Source organism: Cyprinus carpio, chromosome B23, assembly GCF_018340385.1.
Source record: "Cyprinus carpio isolate SPL01 chromosome B23, ASM1834038v1, whole genome shotgun sequence".
In the NCBI taxonomy this organism is placed as follows: Eukaryota; Metazoa; Chordata; class Actinopteri; order Cypriniformes; family Cyprinidae; genus Cyprinus; species Cyprinus carpio.
The window spans coordinates 24,134,527-24,145,461 of record NC_056619.1 but is presented as its reverse complement, the minus strand read 5'-3'; positions in this window follow the sequence as shown (position 1 = coordinate 24,145,461).

The following is a 10,935-nucleotide window of genomic DNA, read 5'->3' as shown; positions in this document are numbered from 1 at the left end:
ATTTTCTCTTTGGAACACAAAAAGAGTTATTATAAGACTTCAAATGTAGTGGACAAATCATATAAGCTACTTTTTTGATGATTTTAGTGCTTGATAAGCATGGTCACTATGAACTTTCATTTTAAGAAAACAGCATAAACATGGTCACTAAGTTTTGACAGTATAAGACATAAATATGATTTTGGTACAAATGATTTAAGGTACTTATTCATAAAAAAAAATGCTACATTTTCAATGTTACATTTCTATTATCAAAGCTACTTCAAATTACTTAAAAAAATGCTACTTCAAATACATTTCTATTTTTTTTAGCAGTACAACTGTTTTCAACATTGATAATGTTTCTTGAGCAGAAAAATTCAGCTTTGCATCAAAGGAATAAATTACAATTTAAAATATACTGAAATATACAATAGTTATTTTAAACTACAATAAATGTTTTTAAATCAAATAAATGCAGCCTTGGCGAACAAACGAGTCTACTTTCAAAAACTTTAAAATATCTTACTGACCTCTTTTGAACAGTAGTATTTATGTGACCTGATATATAACAGTTTGACCTGCCGAACTGGACATTTAGTGTCTGTGATAGACACCATTTTGTCCCTGGGATGGGATTCTGTAAGTGTAATCTCACCTCTTACTCTCTGACTGTCTCTGAAAATGTGAGTGTCGGTTCGAGTGTGAGAGTGACAGAATAATGGGAGTGAGGGGTGTTACTTCTCTCCTATAAGCCTCAGTGAAAGTGTTAATAGTCTCCCCTGGAGGCACCGAGGGGAACAAGGTGTGCTGGGCCGGGACACACAGGATCAATGAGCCATCTTTGAGGCATACAGTGAGAGAGAGCGATAAAAAGGATGACAGCCCCGGTTCAGGTGTGTGTCTGTGAGTGTGTAAAAGCGAGAGATAAAGAGAGAGAGACTTGCATTTGTATTCCTTAGCAACACTGTTCTCTTCCTTTGAACAGCAGCGCTGGTTTCTGCATTATTACTTCTAAACACACACTGTGCCAGATCAAATTCCCTGAAGGCTCAATCATAAATAGTTAATTCCTGAGAAATATTAGCACAAATAGTAACAGAGCAAAGATGTTTGCTCCATTCAAATTTTGTTAAGCAAAGCTTTGACAGTGTTTAACCACTAAATAAAGGTAGTTTTATTTAAATCTTCAAATTAAATTGTCAAATAAAAGGCTGAATAAGACAAACATGATTTATTTCCTAAACAAATCTGGAAAGAGTGTTCAGAACTGAAGATGGTTTATTAGAAACAGTTTATGCGTTATATTAAAGTCATCAAGAAAATTAAATTACTAAAACTAAATTGGAATTGAATTGCATGTGTTGATTCATTAAACACATGTCAATATTTAAGAAAAGCTTCCAAATTAAATTATGTGATATCACATGGCTTGTATGAAAAGTTTCACTGTTCAAAAGTTTGGGGTTGGCAAGATTTTAAAATATTTTTGGAAGAAGTTTTTTGTGTGATCAAAGCTGTATTTTCAGCAGCATTACTTCCATTTTCAGTGTCACGTGACATGATCTTTCAGAAATCATTCTAGTATCTAATTTCAAGAAACATTTCTTATTATTATTAATGTTGAAAATGGTTGTGCTGCTTAATATATTTGTGGATATTCTTTTTGTGAATAAAAAGTTCAAAAGGACAGTATTTATTTGAAATGCATTTGTATAACATTAAATTTAATGCATGCTTATGAATTAAGGGATACATTTCTTTAAAAAATATATAATACTGACCCCAAACCTTATAGATATTATAGAAATAGATATTATATAGATAAAGATATTATTCCTGCTTAAACAGTAGATTTCATGGCTCATGGGTTTATTTCCCAGCAGGGAATGCATGGATTGATAAAATGTATACCTTCAATGCAATAAAACTCACATTGAATAATTACACTCAAAATTTTGTCTTGAATGTATTAAAATGTACTATGTTGACTTCAACGCATGTTATTAGTCATTGTGCATGCTTTTCAAAAGAAAAATGTCTTTGAAATGACTTCCTTTTTAAAAATATGTCAAATTATGAAAATAAATGGCTAGCAAATGTTATAATGTGAACTTTAAATCTTCATTTAAATAATGATAATAGATTCACAAGGAACAAAATGTAAATTTAACACACAAAAGGCTGCAGGAAATTAGATTGCCTGCAGTGCAATTGTTATGCAACGCCATCATAAATCAGGCCAAAAAACTTCTCCATGCTGATCCATAGAGTCCGAGCTAAAACAGCTTAACTGTTAATTGTGCTACAGAGCAATATACTCCTAACACAAGCCACCCACAAGAGACCGGGCTCACTGACACTGAATTTTGAATGACCCTTAAAAAACAGTGCTTGCACACTGTTGTGACCATGTGTATTTCATGGTGGATGAAAGATATTATTCTCTGACAGTCTTCCCAGTAAGACTCTGTACTGTTATCGATGTGTGTTGTTTTTGTGGGGCTTGTATATTTTGTTGTTTTTGTATATTTTATTCTTTTTCATCCAAAATATTCTCTTTGCTAGTGTGTTTTTCTGCAATTCTTTGCACATAGAACAAGATGAGGAGAAACTTTTATGTGGTGAGGGATCTTTAAAGATCAAAGCAAGATCTTTGATGTTTAAGCCATCACATGTTTTAGCATCAACATTAAAATTGAACTGGCTGTAAAATAGAGAGAATAACACATTCATTCTTATCACGTAAATATCAGATGTTTGAGATTCGAAGCATTGAAGAAAACATCAAATCGACCCTATTTACCCTATCATTTTTAGCAAATAAATGGTCTCATTCCATATTATTCATTGAGTTATAAGTTTTTACAATGTATGATATTTCCAAAAATTGTAAATCTGAATAATAACACATCTCTCTTCAACAAACTGCATGAAAAAATACAAAGTGATGTGCATCTAAATGTATTGTTCAATATATCTAAATGTAATATTCAAGATTAGGGATTTCCACAAACTCCACAGCCAAAGTTTGAGCAATAATGTAAGTGACGTTTTCCTTAGCAAGTATCACTAATTCTAAATCAGTGCGGCAGAGGATTGTTTGATTGAGGGTCTGTGAGGTCATTCTGACTCAGTGTTGAATAATTGTTTGGCTCTTTGCTGGAGCACTGACATTTAAAAGGCGACATCAGTGTCACTAATGTTAGCAGGATAATTGAGGATATTAGCGCAACAGGGGCCAGATTAGAGCAGACCCTCTGTTTCACACTATCAAGCTCATGATTAGCTCTTTAATGCTGAAATTTACGTCAGTAGATTCGCAGGCCAGCTGGGCGATCGTAGACTGTGTCAGATTTGAATTTGAGATGATCGCATTGGTGGAAACTAAGTCTTGTCCAGAGATAGAGTGAGCGATAGTCATGTAAAGTCACATTTATTTATATAGCACTTTATACAGATCGCTTCCAAACAGTTCAGTGGTGGCATTGATACAAAGTTAATCAGTTATGAATCAAATTCTGTCTCTAAAGATAGTAGTGTCATTATTCAAATGAATTTAGTCCAATGTTGATTCAATTCCATTTAAAAACTCTGTCAGTGTTGTAAAATTTAATCAATAATGAAACCACTTTAAAGGTAGCTCTACCAAAGACAATAGTGTCATAAGATTAGATGATGATGATTAGGGATGTTCATTTTAACCGGTTAACCGTTAAACGTTAACCGACCGTTAAGAATTTTTATATATTTTTACAATGTTTTAAGTTAACCGACCGTAATTTTTTTTTTTTTTTTTTTTTAGTAATTTATCAAAATATTTGAAAAGGTTTGCTGCATGGTTAAAATAGGTCTACGCTACGCATATAAACATTGTGTTTTTTTAGAGAGAGAGAAAAAAAACAAGTCGCATATAAGTCACATTTTATTATTTCATTCAGAAATAGGCCTAATGCCGACTCGAAATGTTTACAAACATTATAATAAACACTGTAAACATAGCTAGGCTATTTTAGTTCCCTTTACTCCACAACAAATCCTTTTAATTCAACAGTATTTAGAAAAGAACAAGAATTAAAAATATAAGAAGATAGCAATATAAACGACAAGCCAAAACAAATTCATTTAGGTTAAAACGAAACTGAAACCAATGTTGGGTCTCTCATTCGACACAAATCAAATGTTTCCGTATTCGCTATACATTTGAATGCCAAATTTTTTTTTTTTTATGTAGCCTTCTTCACTCACGTTCCAATATCCACGTAAAACTAAATGTTTTGCATAACATCACGGCAGTATGGTGATAACACTTAATGGAACAGATTTTACTACATATTTAAACTGAGCAGTGTGTGTTTTTTCCATATTTTTGACTGACTGTAACGTAATTTTAAATTTTTTGCATTATTGTTGATGGTAGTAAATTTTAATTGTATGTATGCTTGAATGTCTGTATGAATGAATTGAAATGTTTATTTCTTGCATTGGAAGCAACTATGAGTGGTAGTTTTTGTGATAAAGATAATTGGAATTGTAAAAGGTTTGCCTTTATTTGTGTACATTCACAATAAAAACAAATCCGTGTGCTTTTGTAATAAGCCTAAAGAAAAATAGGATGGCACTTTCTGCCGTCTGGTTTCCTTTTGCGCAGCACAAAAAAAAAAAAAAGTCATGGCCTAGTGGTGAGAGAGTTTAACTCCTTACCCTAAGGTTGTGGGTTCGAGTCTCGGGCCGGCAATACCATGACTGAGGTGCCCTTGAGAAAGGCACCAAACCCCCAACTGCTCCCCGGGCGCCGCAGCATAAATGGCTGCCCAGTGCTCCGGGTGTGTGGTGTGTGTGTTCACGGTGTGTGTGTGTGTGTGTTCACGGGGTGTGTGCATTTTGGATGGGTTAAATGTAGAGCACGAATTCTGAGTATGGGTCACCATACTTGGCTGTATGTCACGTCACTTAAAAATGAACCAAAACTCTGCATAGTACGGTTGTATGTTATGTAAGTTTTAACTTATTTGGCTGTATGTTACGTCACTTAAAAAAGAACCAAAACTATTTGCAGCTTTTGACCGCTGAGTGGCGCTTTTCATCATGTTTTTCAAACAAGCGCATCAAAGCACATTTTCGCAAATAGACGTCAGTTTTGCCTCTGTGATGTGTTACATTTGACGGCTGCAGTCAGGGAAAATGAAAGAAAAACACTATAGTTAAAAATATTTAATATTTAATAAAAAATATTTAATATTCACAGATGAAAGTTTGGTAATTATGAAGTTATGTGCATTTCTTAGAACGAATTCAAGCAGGATAAATGTCAAGCCTGTGCCTGAGCCTGTGCTTATACCCATTTTGGTTGTCTACCATCTGTAGGCTAGCCTTTTTCGTTCATTTTCTTAATTTATTATTTAAGTAAAAATATATTTTTCGTATAGGCCTATTTATTCATTATATATAGGCCTATATATAGCCTAGCTTTATTATGTCATTCTCCCCTCGCAGAAGTGCTGCAGGTGCGTGATGTGATATGAAGACCATGTGAATCCTCATGTTCTGTTTTTTGCTGCTTTTTGCACATGTAAAATTAATTCCCGGGAAACAAATGTTAGTATTTTTAACAGGTCACAGACTCTTATCCTCTCTAATTTAATTAAATTCTAATTGAAAAAAATGTTGTTGCTTAATGGTTAATAATCGGTTAATGAGCGTTGGTTGTCGGTTAGGAAAAATAACTGAAATATACATCCCTAATGATGATTATTGTTATTAATAAGTAAATGAATAGATTCATTTTTAAAATCTTCAAAATAAGATCAATTATAAATGTATCTTTTAATAGGAAAATACATAGTTGTCCTTATATTACTATTTCAGTCTTTCTACTTTAAATTTTTTTTTTTTTTTGCTGTTTCTTTGTAATTATTTGTGAAATTTAGTTAATAATACCAAATTACTAATTAATCATACCAGTTAATTTACCAAATAATAGCACAACTCTCTTCAAGAAACTGCATTAAAAAAATAACCATGGCAAGATGCGAGAGGTTTGTGTATCTGAAAAAATGTATATATTTTTTTATTTTATTTTATTTTATTTTATTTTATTTTATTTTATTTTATTTTATTTTGTCCAGTCCAGTCCAGTCCAGTCCAGTCCAGTCTGTGGAATCCAGTTTTCACAATAAAAAGATAAAAAAATAATTAAAATAAATTAAAAATTATTTAAAAATAAAAATTGTGAGAAGTTTAATTGGAAATGTGTAATATGACAGTTACAAAAAATAGTTGATTATAAAGTTGTATATAGGTTTTGAGATGCAAAACTCACCATTACATTTTTTTAGGCTACGTTTACACGACAAAGATGTAGTCAAAAATGGAAAAGTTTCCCTTGCATTTTTAAAAAGTTTCATGTTTACACGACAAGGTTTTCAAAACAATTTGCGTTTACACATATCCGCGAAAACGGCCAAAAAAGCTGTATTACAAAAGCCAGGCCAGTAGTTGGCGCTGTCACCTTATTAGTAAACAGTACCTGTAGGGAAGTGACGATTATATGATGTATATGATAAGTCTCAGCTGTTGGTTGTAATATTGGTGAAGTAAATCCACACTTTGCTGAAGAAGCGTTAGCAAACTCTTGAGCAGCAGCAACACTACCATGTACTCCGCCATTGTTGTGTATGTTTGTTTGTGCTTGCCTTTTAAATCAACATGTACTGCGCATGTCTACATACCTAACACGTACTACGCATGCGCATGATGTCACCGTTTTCAAAGATTCCTGTATTGGGTGTTTACACGGAAACAATAACGGTGGCGTTTTCAAAAACTTGCACTTTGAAACCCGTTTTCAAAAATATGCATTTCAGTCCCCAAAACACGTTGTCGTTTTTATGCAAAACGCATAAAAAGTTTCCCATTTATATAACAGGATCTTGCATCAGACAGATGAATCCATCATGGGGCACCAACATGGGGAATAGACCCTAATTAGTAAATTATGTGTGCACTTTATCATTATGTAATCCTTCCTCCCCTCATTGCTGGGCTTGTTTTATTACTTTCCTATGAAAGGCAATATATTGGATTAGACCTTATAACATGCTCCTCCTCTGGGTGAAATGCAGCACCTCAGCTGATGCAATAACGCGTCTCTTTCCAATAAGATCTTTGCAGAACATTTTCTACCTCTGGCAGCAGCTCTCAGACATTTCTCTGATTGCTGCTTTGCGACATGCAGCTCTTAAACCGTTTATGTATTTCCAAGAGAATGATCCGGATGACTTTGAAATGCAGGCAAACAACCTTTATCAAAAAGCTCCAGCTGCCTCTGGGATGATCTCAATGGCAGGAAAGCAGCAACGAGACCTAGAGCCAAAAGTTTGCGATCCCCCTCACAGGAGGAGAAATGACATGACTGGAGGATATTCACTTAATACAGGCACTAATTAACAAACAAACATGTTCACATGCAAACTAGGAATGTGTGAAACTACTTTAAATCAGTGGGTTGTCTATAACGTAAGCACATTTCTGCCGTGAAATAAAAAACTAATTGCAACTCTTTATCTAACAACAGACTTTTTTTTTTCTTTAAAATTAAGAGGTTTTTTTTACCTCATAAAAATTTTAGAAATACGCTGAAAGTTACCTTTTTTATTCCATGACCCAAAAACAAAACAAACAAACAAAAACAATTGCAAATTGTAGACTCAGAATTACAAGGAAAAAGTTTTTTTTTTTTTTTTTCTTTTCTCAGAATTGGGAGAGTTGCAATTAAGTTACATTTTTTATTACTTAAGAACTAGGGCTGAAATGATTAGTCGACATGATCAACAATGTCGAGAATAAAAAATTGTCGACAAATATTTTTGTTGTCAAGTAGTCGTTTGATCTCATATGACGTAATGTAAGAGGCTGCAATAACGCTGTTTGACCAGTGTGGCGCTGTAGTTCAGCCCTCCTAGATGCAATTCAAGAGAAGAAGACCGAGCTTCAGAGCAAATGCAGCAGAACCAACCCTGAAACTGCTGAGCGCCGTTTGGATGATTATGTAAACTTATGCTGCGCGCTTTCCTCTCAATAACGAAATAAACACAACAAAAACTGACCGTGGTGTGAAAGCAGCAGTTTAAAACGCATGTGGATGTTTGCACAAGCTCTGCAGTTGGGTACTCCAGTGAAGTCATGTCACATCACATTTATTTATATAGTACTTTATGGAATAGATAGCCTTAAATCAAGCAGTTCTGCAGTATTAAACATGAAAAACCTACAAAAGGAGATGTCAGGCAGAATGATGTCATTCAGTGACTTTTTCATATGGCTAACTAAATGGTGAATGAGAGAGTTTATCTGTCATGTCATTTTGTGCCAAATACATTTATTTGTATAAATTAATTGTATAATAATTGTAATAATATGATTTTCAAAAGCTGAAGTGATAACCTTTATTTGTTTGTTAGAATATTTATAACTCAATATAATAACTAAATGCGAAAGCTGAATAATCAATCAAAGTCTACTGATTAATCAGTGAAATAATCGGTGTTTAGTCGATTAAATGTACTAATAATCGTTAGATTAATCGATTATCAAAATAATCATTTGTTGCAGAAATATTAAGGTTGTTGTATTAGTTTGTTGCAGCCCTATTAAGATTGACGTATCAGGATAGTTTTTTTTTTTTTTTGGCATGCTAATAGTCTGTTTCTATATATTCTTGACACTGTTTCTATATTACAAGTGTAGCAACATAGCAACTTAAATTAAGTGCATCCTAACCAATCTGTATTGGATATGCAAAACCAATCTTGAGTGAGTTTTCGTCAAATTTTACAAGGGATGCATTTATTTATTTATTTATTTATTTACTCTTTATGGTGACTAAACTATTAAATAGGTCAATAATGATGCTTTTTTTTCTGATATACCAAAATAACCATGTACAGTCTTGCAGCAAAAGTTAATTTGAGGTTTTTTGGCATAATATAAACAAAATATCACTAATTGTTTGTTTATATCCTTATTCTTGTTATCTTTTCCTATTAACAAAAGCTGTAACTTTGCCTCACTTGGAAGTTCACACAAAGTCACGTTTTTTTTTTTTTTGAAGGCCACAGTCCATTTGAGATGCAAAGGAAATCAAACATAACCTCTCTGTCTTGATTCAGCTGCACACTCTGACAAAACGCTCAGGTTTTTTCTGCACATAAATAAACGGATAAAAACTCAATAATAATCCTTTTCAGATTCAACAGCACAGTCAGCTCTCTCCCATACCAACGAGCTGATTGAGTTAATGAGGCAGGAGAAACCTTTATTATTTCATGATATTCTGTCCTTCAGCTTTGCTCAGAGAGGCGTTTCATAATGCAACTGAATTTATTAAGACACAGGAATACAAAATATTCTCATAGGAACAGCTCAAAGCTACATTCATACTCCATTAACCAGGTTATGAAAAAGTCACATCCCTTTCCTGTTGCCAACCTTTTCTTGAATGGCTGATGAATGTGTCCTCTGAATAAATCCGTTGACCTTTTAAGTGTCGCTTTAGTCAGATGTCTCCCTCAAACATGGATTTTTGCCATTTGCTCCATTTGCTTAATTAAAAAGTAGAATGCAACTCAATCGTTGAACATTTTGTCACAACTTATTATATGCAATCAATTTAAATGTTTGGTAATACTTTACTTATGTAAGCCTTTATATATAATGCATTATAAATGTAGTTTTAATGCATTAATTATGCCTTGTAATGCACTTTATAATGCTTAAGGATAATTATAACCACAGATCCAATACATTTTAATATTATATTTATATAACCTATGTATTTTCAGCTTTATATAAACATAGTAATGTTTTCAGTAACTTTTATTATTTGGGGTTCATGGCTTGGCTGAACAAACCTGTCTGATGCCAAATCAAAGTTACTGAATTAATGAATGTAGATGAACTTGACTGGAAACTCTTGGCAGTAATATTGTTACGATTATCTTGACTCGTGTTAAATTATGGCATTGGCACAATTTTATCTAGTAGCTTGATTAAAGGTTTGTGCAACAGGACTGGAACAAATCCATTCCAAATTATATGGCATTGAAAAAGTGACATTTAATTAAAATTACACTTTAAAATTACACTACAAAAATGTAAATGTAATCACAAAATCTTATTTTCATGCATTTATAATTATGGTAACACTTTGCAATAAAGTCCATTAGTAAATGTTAATTAACACATTAACAAACGTTAACTAACCATTTGTTACAGCATTTATTTATCTTAGTTAATGTTAATTAATAAAAGTACAACTGCTGTTATTCTGTTAGCTCTGTCCATTATTTAATATTAACAGATACAACGTTTCAATATTACAAGTATATACTTGTATTGTATATATACAAGTTTTCAGTATTAGTAAATATGAAAATTAATATTAATTGAGATTAATAAATGCTTTACAAGTATTTTGTTAGTTCATGTTAATAAATGTAGCTAATAATGTAAACAATAGCAAATGTATTGTATTACTGTAATTATTAAATAATTTCTAACTTTATTAATGTTAAATGATGCAATTATGTATTGTGAATTTTTTGGATTAGATTAGATTCAACTTTATTGTCATTATGCAGAGTACAGGTACAGAGCTAATAAAATGCATGAAATGAAATGTAAATGTATTTAATGTCTTTAATGAAAAAAAATCTGCTGTTTTATATTGGGGTCCAATATTTAAAAATTAAGCGAATGAATGAATGTAGGTTAACTTGAGTGAAAACTCTTTGCAGTAATATTGTCACATAAATTGTTGACTTGGACACAATTTTATCTAGTAACTTGACAAACTTCATTATTGCAAGTTTATGCAGCAAGACCAGAAAAAAAAAAAATCCATTCAAACCAATTGTTTGAGATTGAAAACGTGTTATTGTGTGGCAAAGTACCCCT